General features: G+C 39.0%; 1 pseudogene; it reads right to left on the reverse strand.

The window, feature by feature from the left end:
- Positions 1-1,801: 1,801 nt before the first annotated feature.
- On the reverse strand, positions 1,802-18,094 carry LOC128601618 (zinc finger protein 420-like; annotated as a pseudogene).
- Between the last annotated feature and the right edge of the window lie 1,288 nt (positions 18,095-19,382).

A 19,382-nucleotide genomic window follows, 5' to 3' on the forward strand; every position in this document is an offset into this window, starting at 1 on the left:
GTACTTTGTAGGAATTCTGTGAAATAAAATGCACAAACCAGAAGTATTCCTACAAACCGAATTGAGAAGGGTTGGCTCTCCAGAGAACATAAAATATTTATTTTATTTAAAATTTTGTTTTTGCATTTATGAAGAAAACCCATTGTTATGGATGTGAAGATTCTGAAAGCAGCACTTACATGACTATGGAAAGTCTTAAAAAACTTTAACAGAGACCTCTAGTGGGTATTTAAACCACCAAACATTGGCCTTTGAGACATCAGTATGATAAGGCTGCACAATTAATCGACTTTAAACTGAAATCACTGTGCAGAAAGTGGTTATGGATTATTTAAACCTGCGTTTACAGCTTCACTGTTGCCGTTAACCAGCATCAGAGATGCAGCCATGGCGTCATTCTAGATACAGATTAGAGATCATGAATTTGGTGTGTGTTCATGAGACCATGAAAGATACAAAATTGCTTGCTAGATCATATCAGAGTTTAAATCCCTGGTTTCCCCCACAATCCTCCACAATCCAAAGACATGCAGGTCAGGTGAATTTGAGACACTAAATTGCCCATAGGTGTGAGTGTTAGTGTGAATGAGTATATGTCTGTGTGTCATCCCTGTGATGGACCGGCCATATGTCCAGGGTGTTTCCCTGCCTACAGCGCGAGACCCAGGGATCCAGCATCACCGCGACCCTACATAGGACAAGCAGTGTGGAGAATGGATGGATGGATGCATGGAGTTCAAATTGCAATCATGTGTCAAAATGATCGCACTGTTTTCAGCCAGTTTGCACAGTTCAATGTGCAATCGAGAGTCAAAATAATCACAGTATTATGCTTGGTGTCAAAATGATCACTAGTACCAGGGGCGTAACCTGGCCTGGGCATTCAAGGCTGTAGCCTCAGTGAACGAAATGTTGTATTTTATTTCAGTGAATGGAGGCAAGACTGATCAGGCATGGTTTACAGGAAAATATCTGGAAATACTCGTGTCTTATTGGCTGACAGCTCTCAATTCTGTTACACACTAGCTCACACAGTCAGTTAGTCTCAGGGGAAAATGGACATGGGTGACCATACGTCCTCTTTTCCATGGGCCTGTCCTCTTTTTCGGACCTTAAAAAACCGTACGCCTGGGATTTCTAAATTTGTGGAAATGTCCAGTATTCATTATAATTACAATGTGCTACTCCCAGCAAACACGCAAAGGTGAAGTGCTGTTGTGTACGGCACCAAACAGTTGCTTGACAATAGCAGTTGTCCTGAGTCGAAACAATGCCCATGGCCATATAATGTAATATTTTAAATTTCATGATATCACATTGCTTCATATTCCATGGCCATTCAAATGTGTGAATGATAGCAGAAGGCACACTCCTGGCCTCTAATATTTTATCTTATTCCGTGGACATTCAAAAGAATGTAGGAAAAAATGTAAAACATGGGAAGAGTGAAACCAGTTATATATTTACTTACCTATATATATACATACACACACACACACACACACACACAGTATCTCACAAAAGTGAGTACACCCCTCACATTTTTGTAAATATTTGATTATATCTTTTCATGTGACAACACTGAAGAAATGACATTTTGCTACAATGTAAAGTAATGAGTGTACAGCCTGTGTAACAGTGTAAATTTGCTGTCCCCTCACAATAACTCAACACACAGCCATTAATGTTTAAACCGCTGGCAACAAAAGTGAGTACACCCCTAAGTGAAAATATCCTATATATATATATATATATATATATATATATATATATATATATATATATATTTGTGATGCTGATAGTGTCATCATCTTGGAAAATCAGAATATGGTTACCTTTATATACACTTTCTTTTTAACCAGTAAAGGGATTAAAACTGAAACAGTAACATCCTCTCATGCTGAGCAGGAAAACAAGGTGTGTAAATGTATATTATATGAGTTCAAAGTTACATTAATAGGATATGAGCAGAGCTAATGTACTTTGCATGGCACTGTAGCCATGCAGAGTACATTGAACCCATACAGTGATGGGTTAGCTGTGCCTCCCCTTGGCTAGCGACACCAAACTAGCCTAGTCTCATTTTAGATAGCCAAAAAGTTTTATATTATCAGTCTGGTAGTCCTGCAACCAGTGATAACCCCCGATGCAAGTTTTATGATAAATCCAACTTTTTCTCCAATTTTCACATTTTTTAAGCAATTAAAAAAATGCATAGAAACAGTTTGTAAGAGTGATAACATTGTAGAGATCTGTAAATAACCATGGTGTTATCGTTGTTAGAATTAAATTTCTAAAATGTTACTAGAATAGCCTAAATTAATTAATGTTCCAATATACAGTAAGCCAGAAACAGATTGCAATAATATAAGTCAGTCATCTAACAGCAACATCATGGTAAACAAGTGTGCCCCAGTGATATGCATATGATTTATGAAGTGTCTGAAACGCATTATTATGGTTGTTCAGAGCAAATAAGGTAGATGATGGCATAACAGCAAACCAGTGACTACATTTCTCAACAGGTGAGCATGGAGAGTGTCACGCCGGAGTACATGGAGATGTCGGACCACTCTTCATGTCAGTCCAGTTTCCACAGTGGACTGTCATAAAGCTCCCGGATCCGAATTAGGGATTGTGTGACTAGCCGAGGCAGCTACAGTATCTCAACTGCAATAAGCTTGGGATACCCGGATCATCTTTCTGCTCACAGGAATGTTTCAAGGCATGCCCTCCAATGGCTCCACAAGGAAGCAATAGCAGAGCTCCAACCTAAAACCCACGAGGGGGTCTCACCTGCAGAGCTCCAGCTGGAGGTCAACGTGGTGACCCCCTCACCAGAGCTCCTACCTGAGACCCACGAGGTGGTCACACCTGCAGAGCTCCAGCAGGAGGTCAATGTGGCGACCTCATCTCCAGAACTACAACCTGAGACCCATGAGGCGGTCTCATCCCCAGAGCTCCGGCATGAGACCCAAGAGGCGGTCTCATGCCCAGAGCTCCGGCATGAGACCCAAGAGGCGGTCTCATGCCCAGAGCTCCAGCCTGAGACCCAGGAGGCGGTCTCATGCCCAGAGCTCCAGCATGAGACCCATGAGGCGGTCTCATCCCCAGAGCTCCAGCATAAAGCCAAGTTCCCGTCCGAGGTCGAAGAGGCGGCCTCCCAAGCCAAGTTCCCGTCCGAGGTCAAAGAGGCGGCCTCCAAAGCCATGTTCCTGTCCGAGGTCGAAGAGGCAGCCTCCCAAGCCAAGTTCCTGTCCGATGTTAATATAATTGCACAAGGGTTTTCTAATGATGAATTAAACTTTTTACCTGATAATTTAGGATTAGCTAATACAATGGAATTGGAACACAGACCTGATCGTTGTCAAAACTTGGCACTGGTATGCCCATGTAGATATTCCATTAAAAATCAGCTGTTTCCAACAATAACAATAATTTCCAACATTAACAATTTCTAGACTGTATTTCTGTTCTAATGTTATTTTAATAATTTTTTGTTAGATTTTCTTTTAAAAATAAGGCAATTTCTAATTCCAAACTTTTACATGGTAGTGTACATACCTTACACAAATTATGGTACCTGTTAAAGGCCAGTTTATTCAATGTTTTTATTTATTTATTTAGAGGTGTTGCATGCAATTACCCTTTTGATTAAAACTCTTCCCACTCTTTGAACACTCTTACAGCTTTTCTCCTGTGTGAATGCACTGATATACTTTGAGATTATCTTTATCTGTAGACATCTTCCTACAGTACGAGTATGTATTTTCTTCTTCGTGAATGCGTTGGTGTTGCTGAAGATTTCTTTGTTGGGAAAAACTCCTCCCACACTTACAGCATTGATAAGACTTTTTTCCTGTGTGAAAGCGCTGGTGTATTTGTAGTTCAATCCGTCGAATAAAACTCTTTCCACACTCCAAGCAGGAATATGGTTTTTCTCCTGTGTGAATGCGCTGGTGCCTATGTAGAACACTCTGTTGAATAAAGCTCTTCCCACATTCGGAGCAGTGATACGGCTTTTCTCCTGTGTGAATGCGCTGGTGTCTTTGTAGATCACTCTGTCGAATAAAGCTCTTCCCACACTCTGAGCAGGAATATGGTTTTTCTCCTGTGTGAATGCGCTGGTGTGTTTGTAAATGACTCTGTCGAATAAAGCTCTTCCTACACTCTGAGCATTGAAACGGCTTTTCTCCTGTGTGAATGCGCTGGTGTGTTTGTAGTTCACTCTGTCTAATAAAACTTTTTCCACACTCAAAGCAAGAATACGGTTTTTCTCCTGTGTGAATGTGCTGGTGTTCTTGTAGATGGCTTTGTCGAATAAACCTCTTTCCACACTCTAAGCAGGAATACGGCTTTTCTCCTGTGTGAATGCGTTGGTGTTGTCTGAGGTTACTCCGGTCATTAAAACTCTTCCCACACTGTGAGCAGGGATAGACTCCTTTCTGCATTTGTTTATTAGAGGACTTACTGTTGAGTGTAACGGAGGCTGTTTGCTGAATACTGGAGCTTATTGTGGTGACATTGTTCATGTCTTTTAACTCTCCTGACTGTTGCAGTCTCTCATATTCCTCATAGTGGCATCTTCTGATGTGTTTGTGGAGGTAAATTTGAGATGTATAGGAACGTAAACACCAGGAGCAGGAGAAGACTTGTACCTGGGCATCATCCATGTCTGGAGCAGAAAATTAAAAGTATTAGTAATAAACTCATTGTGAAAATATTTAAACTATTTTTTAGAAAAAAGAATGAATGTAACCAATGCTCTATAAATTATAAATGAGGCAATGACAAATATAACTTCTGGTGAAGATGTACAGAGAATGGCTAACCAAGTCATGCCACAACCATATCACCCTGCAGCTCTCGCGTGGTGTCCCACTGAAGCTATGTAGGGTTGACCCTGGCCAGTACCTGGATGGGAGGTCAGAAGGGGGTGCTCACCCTGTGGTCTGTGTGGGGTCTAATGCCCCAGTATAGTGATGGGGACATTATACTGTAAAAACAGCACCGGCTTTCGCATAAGACATTAAACTATGGCCCTAACTCTCTGTGGTCATTAAAAAACCCAGGCCATTCCTCGTAGGGGTATAGCCCTGGTGTCCTGGCGAAAGAGTAGTGGTATAACCCCGGTGTCCTTGCGAAAAGAGTAGGGGTATAACCCAGGTGTCCTGGCGAAAAGAGAAGGGGTATAACCCCGCTGTCCTGGTGAAAAGAGTAGGGGCATAACCCCGGTGTCCTGGGGAAAAGAGTATGGGTATAATGGCGAAATTCCCCCATTGGCCCTTATCTATCATGGGCCCCCTAATAATCTCCATCTCTGAATTAGCCTCATCACTCTCTCCTCTCCACCAATTGCTGGTGTGTGGTAGTATTTACTCTCCGAACCATGTTTTCAGAACAGAAGTAACGTAATGAGTAAATGTACTGCGTGTAACCCAACTAATCCATAATGAGATTCATTGACAACTATTTTCATAATCGATTATTCTCGATTAGTTGTTGCAGCTCTAAAATGGACTAGGTACAATACCTCTAACAGAAATGCTCTCAAAGAGGTGTAAAGTGTAAACACTGAAAGACAATGGTGAAAACAGCTGTATAGCTGACATGACCCTCTACATCACCACACCTCACCTTCCTTACAGGCATGAAAACATGTCTTCTCTTCAGCAGGATGGTCAAAGCTTGGTATCCCATACATCCTGTGTTAGACCAAGTGAACTGACTGAAAGGCAACAATAAACTGCCAGCTGTCTGTCTGCCTCACAGCTACCACTGCTGCTAAAGGTCTTCTGGATGTGGAGCACACTTGATTTCACACATGATACAGGAGGTCTTTCCTGATTGGGAGCTCGCATGACAATAAATGTTGATATTAATAAATTGCATAGCATAGCAAGAGTCTGAATGAGAATCAAAGTGTCAATGTTACTCAACCCCAGTCTGTCTTTGTACAGAGGTTGTCTTCATCTTCAGAGTCTTCGTCTTTTACACGCTTCCTTTCAAATCCTCCATTATTTTGGTCTATATCTTCCACAGAGTTTGATGTCCAAGAGGGAAAGCAGTGCTGAAGGACTGGTCCAGTCACAAATAAAGTTTAATTAAGAAAAAAAAGTTATTCATAGGGGTGTAACAATACACGACTCGATTCAATTCATGATATTGGGTTCATGTTCTGATATTTTCAGAATAACAAAATAAAGCAAACTCTGAAATATTCAGATTCAATATTCAATTTTTAAAAATTACCGCAGATTTTCCACAAATTTGGTTGAAAACGCATTATTGTCATCACAACGCGCATTCTGCCAAAGCCCTTTTCGATTCATGAAAGCTGAACATGAGTACCACTAAAAAGTCTCATTTACCAACAAGCATCACTGCGAAAGACCGTGCAAAACAGTTTCATGCAATTGCAGTTTTACCAATTCAAGTAGTTTTCCACAAAAAAAGTACAAAAAAAAACCCTCAACATTTCAGCATTTTGGCCTCAACAATCACACCATGAAGTCCTGTACAAACTGATAAACAAAGACTATAACAGGAAACAGGAAAATGATCGATTGAAATATAATTAGCTCTGCAGCAGTGCCCGAGGTGTCATTTTAACTGGAAATAGAGCTCCAAAGTTGGCTGAAATTCCCAAATTCTTTTTCAGGCAGTGAAGATCACAGATGCATGGGTCTGGTTTCATTTGAAAACTACCAAAGAGATCTTTTATGGTTATAATGTGGTGGTGTAACTATATAACAGATAACATGTCACTAATTGTGATACAGAGCTATCAGTCAGTTTTCAAGTGCAGATGATTCCCGACTTGGTAACGCTGCACTCTCCAAGAAAGAATTTGATAATGTGACCAGTATGCACTCTATATACAGTATTTTAACTCCATGGGATCTGCAGACTGGGACCTCTGATGTTCAAATACTGCAACTGCATGAGCAATAATTAATAGAATGCGGATATCACACATTTCCACATCGCATATCACCACATTTTTGTATCCTGAAGCATCTTGTCACGTGTCATGTATTGTTACACCCCTAGTTATTGAGTTCCAGTCTGGACCATAATACACCCTGTTGCCTTACAGAGATAGTCTTTATCTTCAGGTTCTTCCTTTTTCACATGATTCTGTAGGTCCACAGGTGTGATGTGTCCCACAGAGACTGGTGTCGCTTCACCTGAAATTTCATTCACTGAATTTAAATGTTTTAATTTCACTTAAAAAAGTGAGGTACAAAATATAAATGGGGAAAAGACAGTGATGTGGTTCATTCACAAATTAGATTAGACTAAAAATTATTTCTGAATATTAGACTGGATTGTAATGTGCCATGTTGACTTACAGAAGTATTCTTCATCTACAGTTTCTTCCTTTTTTACATGTTTCCGAAGGTTCATACAGGTGATGTGTTCTACAGAGCCTGATGTCCCTCCATCTAAAGACGTATATTTTTCTGTCTGCACATCCCCACAAAGCTAATGAACAAAGAGTAATAATACTTATTTACAAAAGAAAGTCGAGTAAGCAATATTGCATGCGCAAAAGTGCTGTTATACAGAATATCGGCACAGCTGTGATTCGGCCGTAGACACGAGGCTGCAGGTAATCAAAGCAGTGCTGATATTCAGTACAGCAGTACAACTGCGAGTGTGATCTTGCTTTTATGTGACAGTTTTCTTAATAAGAAATTAATATCAAGTAACTAACATTTCAGACACAATATGGACAAATATTGGTTTATTTTTTGCAGTCAATGGAAATAATTCCCAAAACAGCCACAGCTAGATAGAACTTTCCATGTTGCCGTGTAACACACAGACTAACTGACAGCCTGTAGTAAGTGTAGTAACAGTTTCAATGTAATGATCTTCTGCTAGATTTGTAATTTATGCAGCAAACACAGATAAGTGGAGTGATACACACAGTGAAATGTCCCAGTGCTGTTATACTAAATATCAGCACTCTTGGAATGTCACTTGACCAATCAAATTAGTGGACTGAAACTAACTGTGGTATAACACAACATATAGTCCATGAGGATACTGAAGAGACGATAATAACATGGTTTACTTGATTAGTAGGAGAGCATGCAACCTACCAAGGATGGAAGCTGATTAAGAGAAGAACACTCACACAGTCAGGTGAATCTCTTAGTTATTAAAAATGTTATGTTTAATTGCACACATATAGATAACTGTTACCTGTGAGTCAGTTTGTGGAGGTTTTCTAGAAGAACACGGTCGTATCCCTGCTGATTCCATTATAAGTCTTATTATGAGGTCTAAATGCTGTTTCTGGAAAAGGAGGCTCTGATCATAAGCATAACCCACTGTAATCTAAAATACTTCATGTAAATTATGAAGCTTTCATTTAAAATAAAACTGGGAGAATAAAAAATTATTTAATACGCCACTGTATCATTCTCTCTGTACTGCATTTCGAAGGTTTGGGATTCAGTCACTAACTATTAGCCGAGAAGCTCAGCTAGTTAAACTTACCTCAGGTTTTAAAGTAGAACATAGTGAACATCCTCAAATACAGACACAGTAACAAGCTTGTTTTTAAATCGACCAAATCTGTTATTGTATATAAACCAGTCAGGAATATTTTCATGTAGAAAAGATTACCTCAGTGACAAAAATCCACTGTTTACCCGGGAGTGAAAAAAAACCTCTTCTTCTTCTGTTGTGAGATATGAGATGTGAGATGAGTTTGCAGCGCCTCCTGGTGGAGCAATCTGTTCATCAAAATGAATCGATTTAGGGGAGTAACCCCAGAGTGCAGTGTGGGGTACTTGATTTAGGATGCTTATCATTTCTTATTTGTGCGTCCTCATTTCCTTTCCTTGCGTCCTTTCCTTGCATCTTAGTTCCACCCCCTTAGGATGTGAGGGAAGGATGCAAGGATGAGATGTGAGGAGAGAGGAATCAAAGTAAGCAATTGAATATCCTCGCTCTCTCTCTCAAGTGTAACTTCAATGCAACATGAATGATTCAGGGATCTTCCATTATGCTTTTTTTTTTTTTGATGTGCCATTATGTTGTTAGACCTTGGTTAATAACAACATTCTTAATAAACCTAAATGCACTGATAGTATGTGAAATGCCTGGGTTATTCCACAATGAATGAATGAAAAATACATTATCACAACTTTCGCAACATGCAAGGATAAATTAATTACAATACTCATGGGAGTAGGAATATTATTATTTAATTATATTTCACACAAAATTCCATCACATCTTCAAAGGACTTTTGGTTTGAGATTGTGGCAGATGTAAAGGAGGAGGGGAATTTATATGGTTTTTCCACAAGAAACACTTCCACATAGGATACACATGTGTATCCTTGCTCCTACTGTAGATCCTCTGGAAGCTTCCTCACTCCTCGTTCCTCGCCTCCTCACAGTATAATTAGAGTATTGATATGTCCTTCAAGATGGTCACGGGCTGGAGGACGGAGGAGCGAGGAAATGAGGAAGCATCCATTTGAGCATTGAGAAGTACCCAGGGAGAAGGGTCACACATCCAGCAGGATTAGCCAGAAGACACGCCCCTTACAAGACAAGCCCCTAATAGAAGTTACGCCCCCAACAACATGTACACAGCCCATACATCACCACTGCCGGTCGTTTACTTCTTCACATTAATTCCTCGCTTCTTTGCTGTCACTATTGCCACCTAGGTAAAGCAGTATGACTTCATCAAACAATATGTTTATAAATTATTCTTATTATTCTATATGGCAGGTTGAATACATCATTTGATTGTATTTTTTTTTTTTTTTTTGCAGTGAAGTAAAAACGTAATATTGCGTTTCTGATTCAAGAGTTGTCTGATGAAGTCATACTGCATTACCGCTAGGTGGCGAAAATTATCGGCAAAGAAACGAGGAATAAAGCCTGTTTCACACCGCAGCATTGCAGAAGCAGTGCATACTTTTTTTCGTTGTGCATGTTAAGGAATGAGTACTTTTACACCTGACGTGAGGAGCAGTGAAGCGGGAGTTTCGGCATCAAGTCTATTTTTTGCTGCACTGCTCAAGCTGAATTTAAGTGCCAATACACAGTTGAAAGACTTAAATGAAGATGAGTTGACACAAAAATTATATATTGCACAGAAAAAGCATGTATTTGTAGAGTTGAAAAAGCATATATTTGTTTTACATTTAATATACACTAATCATGAATGAGAAGTGTTATTTTTGGCTTGGAGGTATAAAATTGGTAGGTTGCTGAAGCAGAAAAACACACCTCTCTAAACTGTAATTATAATCACCCAGAAATTCTAGAACAGGGGTTCCCAAACATTTCCAGGGCAAGGCCTGCCTTTTGCAAGATGTCTTTAAAACACATTAAAAATACAGACTTCTGAATATAGAAGACTTTTTTATTAATAATTACACCTTACATCTTTACATTACATTACATTAGGAATTGAGGGCGCACGGTGGCTTAGTGGTTAGCACGTTCGCCTCACACCTCCGGGGAGGGGTTTGATTCCCACCGTCGCCCTGTGTGTGCGGAGTTTGCATGTTCTCCCCGTGCTGCAGGGGTTTCCTCCGGGTACTCCGGTTTCCTCCCCCAGACCAAAGACATGTGTGGTAGGCTGATTGGCATGTCCAAATTATCTGTAGTGTATGAATGGGTGTATGAATGTGTATGTGATTGTGTGCCCTGCGATGGATTGGCCCCCTGTCCAGGGTGTACCCCGCCTTGTGCCCCATGCTCCCTGGGATAGGCTCCAGGTTTCCCTGTGACCCTGAAGGAAGGATAAGCGGTATAGAAGATGGATGGATGGATTAGGGATTGATTGTGTGTGTGTGGTTGTCTGAGAGTGAGAATTTATTTTTCACACCAAATTGTTGAGGCCCCCCGGCAGCCCCCAAGGGGCCCCATTTGCTTATATCAGAGATCTCTTCAGTTGCCCAGGAAAAGACCTTTCAGTTGACATGGAGGAACAGTTAGTCGAATTAAAGAGCGACACCAGATTGCGACACCTCTATGGCTCTTGCTCTCTGTCTTTGTTTTGGTTGAGTGATGACTGAATATCCTCAGTTTTCTGACACCGCCCTAAAATTACTTCTTGCATTCGCCTCAACTTATCTGTGTGAGGCCGGGTTTTCAAAATTGACTGCCGTGAAAACCAAGTACCGAAATCCGCTCCAGGTGGAGGATGACATCAGGCTTACACTGTCCAACACTGAACCACGAATTGCACTTCTTTGTAAAAAGAAGCAAGTGCAGGTGTCCTACTGATTGATTTGACAATGACATGGCTAATGAGACATGCCCTTCGTCGCAATCTGTATCATTCGTATGAGAATGTTTTTAAAATGCAAGACGAATGGAATGCAAAATGTTTGACATGTTTTTAGTGCGTTATTCCAGCCTAGTTCTCTTATTCAAAGTAGTTATAGTGTTCAGAAATATTTTTGATCATTCATGTTCCATACCTGTCCGTTATATAAAAGGCATAAGTTATTTAAAAAAACTCATAAAAGTTATTTAAAGTAATTTTAAAAAAGTAGAAAAACACAAAAGCAAAAAATATCTATCAATCTATCTAAAACAAATTATAGATTAGGTTACATATAGATAGATTTTATATAGAACAGGTAATCATTATACCTGGTCTCCTCCAATTTGTGTGTGTGTGTGTGGGGGGGGCATGATAAATGATAGGGGAGGCTTGGGGGAGCTTTAGTTACAAAAGGTTAAGAACCTCTGCCTTAACCAAATCATGGTTACCATTATAAAGACAGTTTTTTTTTAATCATTGTTGGAGCACTTGTGTATGTTAAATGCTCCTGAATATGTAAATCTCCGTCCACACTGCAAGCACTGGATTGGTTTCTGTGCTATGTGAATGTGCTGGTGTTGGATGAGATTACTATATCTAATAAAGCTTTTTCCACACTCTGAGCAGTGATACGGCTTTTCTCCTGTGTGAATGTGCTGGTGTATTTGGAGATCATTATGTCGAGTAAAACTCTTTCCACACTCTAAACAGGAATATGGTTTTTCTCCTGTGTGAATGCGCTTGTGTTCTAGTAGATTACTCCTTCGACTAAAGCTCTTCCCACATTCTGAGCAGTGATACGACTTTTGTCCTGTGTGAATGCGCTGATGTATCTGTAGATTACACCTTCGATTAAAACTCTTCCCACACTGTGAGCAGTGATATGGTTTTTCTCCTGTGTGAATGTGCTGGTGTTCTTGTAGATCACACCTTCGACTAAATCTCTTCCCACATTCTGAGCAGTGATGCGGCTTTTCTCCTGTGTGAATGTGCTGGTGTATTTGTAGAGTACACCTTCGAATAAAGCTTTTCCCACACTCTGAGCAGGAATACGGCTTTTCTCCTGTGTGAATATGCAAGTGTGCTTGAAGATTACTCCGTTGATTAAAACTCTTCCCACACTGTGAGCAGTGATGCGGCTTTTCCCCTGTGTGAATGCGCTGGTGTTGTTGTAGATAACTCCGGTGAGTAAAACTTTTCCCACACTGTGAGCAGGGATAGACTTCTTTCTGCATTTGTTTATTAGAGGAGTTCCTGTTGAGTGTAACGGAGGCTGTTTGCTGAATACTGGAGCTTACTGTGGTGATATGCTCCACTTCTTTTAATTCTCCTGATTGTTGCAGTCTCTCATATTCCTCATAGTGGTATCTTCTGATGTGTTTGTGGAGGTGAATTTGAGATGTATAGCAAAAAGAACACCAGGAGCAGGAGAAGACTTGTACCTGGGCATCATCCATGTCTGGAGCAGAAAATAAACAGTATTAGTATTAAACTCATTGTGAAAATAGTTAAACTATGTTTAGAAAAAAGAATGAATGTAACCAAGGCTCCAAGGCGCAAAACTAAAATGTAAACACTAAAGGTGAAAGGTAAGACATATAAGAAATGTGTATGTGTTTGTGTGCCCTGAGATGGATTGGCACCCTGTCCAGGGTGTACCCTGCCTTGTGCCTGATGCTTCCTGGGATAGGCTCCAGGTTTCCCCGTGACCCTGAAAAGGAGTAAGCGGTATAGAAGATGGATGGATGGATGGAAGACATATAAGACACCTTATAATCTTTATTAGCATATTGTAAGGGATCCCAACAAGGCCACAGGAAAAATGGGATTTACATAGAGTAAGGTTGAGGTAAGTTCTGGCAGCCTTACTAAGCCAACTATGCCACATGATGCTATACACCTGGGATAATGTGTAGGTTGAGTAAAAGTTGCTGCACAAAAGTCAGTCAGTAAAACTAGAGCAGGGCTATATTGGGATCATAATGTTATCATGATAAAGTCTTCTATATGGATAGCGCTCGTATAATTCCATAACACTGTCATAAAAGTGCAATATATACACATTTTTGTATTTGCACTTTATATAGTCCTGCGTACTGTTATCTGCTGCACCATGGTCCTGTAGAAATGACATTTCGTTCCAATGTATATACGCTATATAGAGGAACAGCTCACTTGACTTGAGGATGATCAACATGCTGATGCACAGATGTACATCAGTAAAATACAACTAAACCATCCCTGGATATGGACCAGACAATCAGAAAAAACTAAAAGAATGGTACAGTGCAATCTATGCAAAGCAGATGTGACTGTCAGTAATGCATGAGAATTAAAAGCTGAAAATATACTAAATGGTTTATGTTATAACATCATGCTACATTTCATGGAAAGGATATGATATTTTTATGTCTGTAGTAGTAAGATATATAAAGCAATTTCATAGTTTGATTCGGCCAGTAATTTGAGACTACATGCTTCTGGGGAAATAAGTGACTCCTTGAATGAGAGAAATGTCACTGAAATGTCCCCTTACTTACAGTTGCAAACAGAAATATTCAAACCCCAAACGAAAATAAGGATTTATAATTTTAAGCTTTTCTGCAGAGCTGGATGCTGCTTTAAATTAAGTCTTTATCAGTTGAATGCTGAAATGTACAAAGAAAATTAATTATGTATTTTAGAGTAGCAGGATATTTTGTGAATACTGCGATGTCACAATTATTTAACCCCTATATAATATTATGATTTTAAAGCCTACTGCTAGTCTAAAATTTATGAACTACAGTTGGGTTAAAACATTATTAACCCATTGGGAACTCAATAACAACCCTTAAATGTGCTGCAGCTGTGACATGTTTATATAAACACCACCCACGGATGTGTTTAAGGTGTGCTGCAACCATGGTAAAGACTAAGGAGCTGTCACAAAAGCTGACAGAAAATTAAATATTTTATTGCACCAAAAGGGCAATGGGTATAAGAAAATTTGTAAGACTTTGAACATTCCTAGGGACACCATTGGGAGCATTGTACGGAAGTTCAAAACATATGGTGCAGCAGCAAACCTGCCTGGCTGTGGGAGAAAGCCCACAATGTAGTAAAGAGGCCTTAGCCATCTCATCAGGACAACAAAGGAAAACCCTAGTATTACTCACAAGACAAGACAGGATGACCTCACAAAGGCTGGGACAAATGTGTCAGTGGCAACCTAAGATCACTAAACAACCAAGGACTTCATGGCTGGACTCCATGACACACGCCACTCTTGACCAAGAAGCACAGGGCAGGTCGACTGGAATATACCAGAAGGAATTTAGATAGGCCTGCAAAGTTAATCCGGTGCAAGAAGGACAAGGCTTATGAACAGAAGAATGCTATCCCCAAGGTCAAACATGGAGGTGGGTCAGTGATAAAGTAGGATTTTTTTTTTTGTTGCAGGAACTGCCCATCTTGACGGTGTAATGGGCACCATGGATTCACAGAAATACCAAGCCATTTTGAGGAGGTACGTTATGCCTTCTGTGGTGAACTTGAACCTTAGTGATTATAGGACTCTCCAGCAAGACAATGATCCCAAACACACTTCAAGTCAACCAAAGCTTAGTTAAGAAATCAGTCCTAGAATGTCTTAGAGTGGCCTTCTCAGTTTACAGACTTAAAAATCTTTAGAGGGATTTAAAGAAAGCAGTTGCAACACACAAGCCATCAACTCAATGACCATGAAGTTTGTCTCCAGACCTTTTATTTCCTAAATTTCCTAAATAAACAGGCCACACCTGGCCATGAAACTGCTCATCAGTGTCCAATTACTTTTGAGCCTGTGAAAATGGAGGGACCTTGTAAACAGCTGTAATTCCTAAACATTTAATGCAATATTTTTTGCTAAACACCTTGAATTAAAGCTAAATGTCTACACTTCAATCACATCTTGACTGCTTCATTTAAAATCCACTGTGGTAGTGTACAGAGGCAAAATTACAAAAAATTGTGTCACTGACCAAATGCATGTGGAAATGACTGTATATAGCACAGAAAGACTGAGCATGAGCATTACAGTGTCAGTGTTACCCCAGTCTGTTGTTGTACAGGGGTCTTCATCTTCAAACTCTTCCTTTTTTACAGGCTTTCTTTCAAATCCTCCACTGTGTTCATCTACATTTTCCATAGAGTTTGATGTCCCATCACCTGAAATTGTACCATTTACATTTAAATACTTTCAGCTCAAATAAATCTATGAAGAACAACAAAGCTTTATGGGGAAACAAGTGTTGAAGCACTGGTCCAATCAGAAATAAAACAGATAAGATTACAAAAAGTTACTGAATCCAGTCTGGACCCTAATACACCCTGATGTCTTACAGAAATTGGGTTCATCTTCAGGTTCTTCCTTTTTCACATGATTCTGTTGGTCCACAGGTGTGAGGTGTCCCACAGAGTCAGATAGCCCTTCACCTGAAATTTCATTAATCAAATTTAAATGTTGTAATGTAACACAAATATGTAATAAAATACAAAACAAACATAGGATAAGTCATTGATGTTGTTCATGCACAAATTAAGATAAATACTAAAAATTATTACTGAATATTAGACTGGATTATAATGTGCTCTGTTGACTTACAAAGGTATTCTTCATCTACAATTTCTTCCTTTTTTACATGTTTCCGAAGGTTCATACAGGTGATGTGTTCTACAGAGCCTGATGTCCCTCCATCTAAAGACGTATATTTTTCTGTCTGCACATCCCCACAAAGCTAATGAACAAAGAGTAATAATACTTATTTACAAAAGAAAGTCGATTAAGCAATATTGCATGCGCAAAAGTGCTGTTATACAGAATTATGTTACAGAATAACAGAAGGTCCATAGGGGCGATGTGTTCCACAGAGCCTCCATCTGAAGCCAGACAAATTTCTGTCCGCATATCCCCACAAAGCTAATGACCAAAGAGTAACAATACTTATTCACAAAAGAAAGTCAACACTACATATCGATCCTGTGAATAATGAGGACAATAACTCTGGTTTGTTTGATTAGCAACGCAATCTACCAGGAATGGAAGCTGATTAAAAGAATTTCATTCACACAGCCTTGTGAATGTTACCTTTTAAACATCTAAAGTAACCCATGCTCTGACCTGAAAGAGCAGGGGTTTTTTTTTTTTATTGTAGTAGGAATTTTTTTGTATCAGTCCCAATATTCAGTTGTTCAAAGATTTACTAATCAAACAGATCAGAAGAGTTCACAGATATTGTTAACTTGTACCTGTGAGCCGGCAGGAGTAGGTGTGTGTGGAGGTTTTCTAGAAGAGCATGGTCGGACCTCTGTAGATTCCATTTCAACGTCTTATTATGACATCTAAATAGTTGTGTTTCTGGAAAAGGAAACCATTGAAAAATAGCTCAAATCATAAGCAAAACTGCAGACTCCACTGTAAAGTAATACACATCTTACAAACTATGAGGATAAAATGGAATAATGGAGAATAAAAATTATTCAGAAATCAGTCATCACTTCTGCTATTTAATGAATAGAACGTATTATAATGCAGGACCCAGAACTATCTATTTTTTGGCTATAGTGCATTATGCTATTGAAGTCTTTCACCAGTCATGACTAAAATAATTTTTCAGTTGGCTCCTGCAGGATGCCAGTCCTGATACACGCATCAAGCACCATAAGTTTCCGCAAATGACACAGAACTGTTTAATTTCAGATTGTTCAGAATAATAGGCAGAGCCACTAAAACAGTAGACCCCATCATTCAGAACTCATGATGGTAGCAGCAGAATGGATTCAGAAGTCAAGAGGAACAATCTGTCTTTCACAGAGAAATGCATCCAATCAAACTGGGAGGAACTTTATCATGCATCAAGACAATAATCCAAAACACACTGCCAACTCAACAAAGGACTTCATCAGGGAGAAAAAGTGGAAGGTTTTAGACTGACCAAGTCAATCAGCAGCATTTCACCTCCTGAAGAGGAGACTGAAGGGAGAAACAAAAACAAAAACTGAAAAAAGTTGCAGTACAAGCCTGGAAAAGAATAATGCAACAGTTTGGTGATGTCACTGGGTCACTATCTTGATGCAGTTATTGCAAACAATGGATATGCAAACAAATATTGAGTGTTATTTACTGAAAGACTACCAATATAACTGCCCACCTAAATATTTGGTGGTCTGCCACCAAAGGTGCCATGTTCTAACACATCTAGATGTAAATATCAAGAAATGAAATCTGAAATTGTGATCTATCATCTCATATTCATCTTTTGATCTCAAACCCAAATGTCTTCAATGTATAGCAAAAACAAAGGAATTGGCCTTGCTGTTCAAATACTTTTGGAGGAGACTGGAGTGCTGGGATGATAAAGTTCTTCTGGGTATTCTTGAAAAATCCATATAAAATTGCCAGCTGAATCTGTACTCAATTAAAATAATTAAATTTTCATGTGTGTGAAGCTGGTTCATTAACTTTATACTAAATAGGATAAAAATTTAACTGTTCAGAAAAAGTGTCATAGAACAAAGTAATGCTAATTAAATCAGATTTAATACAAAAACAATCATCACAATTACTGATCAGAATTTTTAATTACTAAATTACAGAATATAAAATTTACCACAATAAACATAGAAAACTTTTTTTTTAACTTAGCGTTTGGATTTATAAACCTGCATTCTTTTCTATGGATAAATCTCAAATTAATTTTTTAATGGTATCGTTCCTCTTATTAACATTGCGTGTTAATAATAATAATTTTTTTTAAAAAAAAAAAAAAAAAAAAAAAAGGAAAAAACCCCCCCCCCCGAAATCTAATATTATGTGCGTTAGCCATTTAGCTACATCATACTTTCACCAAACCAAGGCTGAATCCCAAATGTCTCCTCTTTGGCCATGTAGTGAACTACACAGGGTGAATCGCCACCGGATCATTCTCTATGTACTGCACTTTGAATGGAGGAGGTATCCATATAGGATCCACCCTCTAACTGATAACAGAACAGCTCAGCTAGTTTAACTCACCTCAAAAAACACGTAGTGAACATCTTCACATACAGACACAATAACAAGCTTTTATTTTTATATTGATAACAATGTTAATATTAAACCCAATCAGAAATATTTTACGTGGAAATGATTACCTCAGTGAGAAAGCTCAACTGTTCTCTCAGAGGGGAAAAATCCTGCACCTCGTCTTCTTCATGTATGAGTTTATAGAGGAGTTCATGTTCACAACACCGCCGCCTGCTGGATCATTCTATTATTCAAAAGTGGGAGACGCTTCAACGTGACTCACTTTAGGTGGATTTCTCTCAAAAAAAATATTCATACACTGACAAGTAAAAAGTGAAAAGAAGTTAACTAAAGGGTCCAAAAGTCTTTTTTATTATTATTATTTTTCGAATTTGAGCAAAAACTTTAACCTAAAAAAAGTATTTTCACTGTACACCTTATATTTCAAGAGATATGCTTATTTTTGTGTGCACAAACCTGAATAGAAATTGCATCAAATAGTAATGGGTCCCTACGCAAACCTATCATTCATGTTTAGTGATGATAACGTTAACCCTATCAAACGCCTGCTGAAACCTGATTTTTTCCAAAAAAAAATCCTAGGACATGTCCTCAAGAGGAAGTTTTGCATATTAAGCAAATTATCAAATATTTGAGTGGTCAGAGCTAAAAGGCAATTTTTTACAGTTTCTCTGTACACCTTATTTAACAAAAAAAAAAATCCCAAAACATGAATTGTGCTTCCTAGAGGCCAGGTTGAGTGAGACTGGATCAATTATTAGGGGGTCTTTAGAGGAACTATACTTTCCAGTTTTATGACAATAGCTGATTGTTTACCTTGTCAAATGCTTGCTGAAATCTGATTTGTCCAATGTTTTGGGGTTTTTTTTTCAGTAGCCAAAGCATCATCATCAAACATCTACTTGCAGATTAGCATAGAGATGCAGTATACCAAGTTTCAACTCGATGGAACATACAGTTCTTGAGAAACAGTTATCTACCCTAGTGCTGCCCCTTATGCATGACCATGCCCAAAACTTTTCCC

The sequence above is a fragment of the Ictalurus furcatus genome, chromosome 25, assembly GCF_023375685.1.
Source record: "Ictalurus furcatus strain D&B chromosome 25, Billie_1.0, whole genome shotgun sequence".
Taxonomy (NCBI): domain Eukaryota; kingdom Metazoa; phylum Chordata; class Actinopteri; order Siluriformes; family Ictaluridae; genus Ictalurus; species Ictalurus furcatus.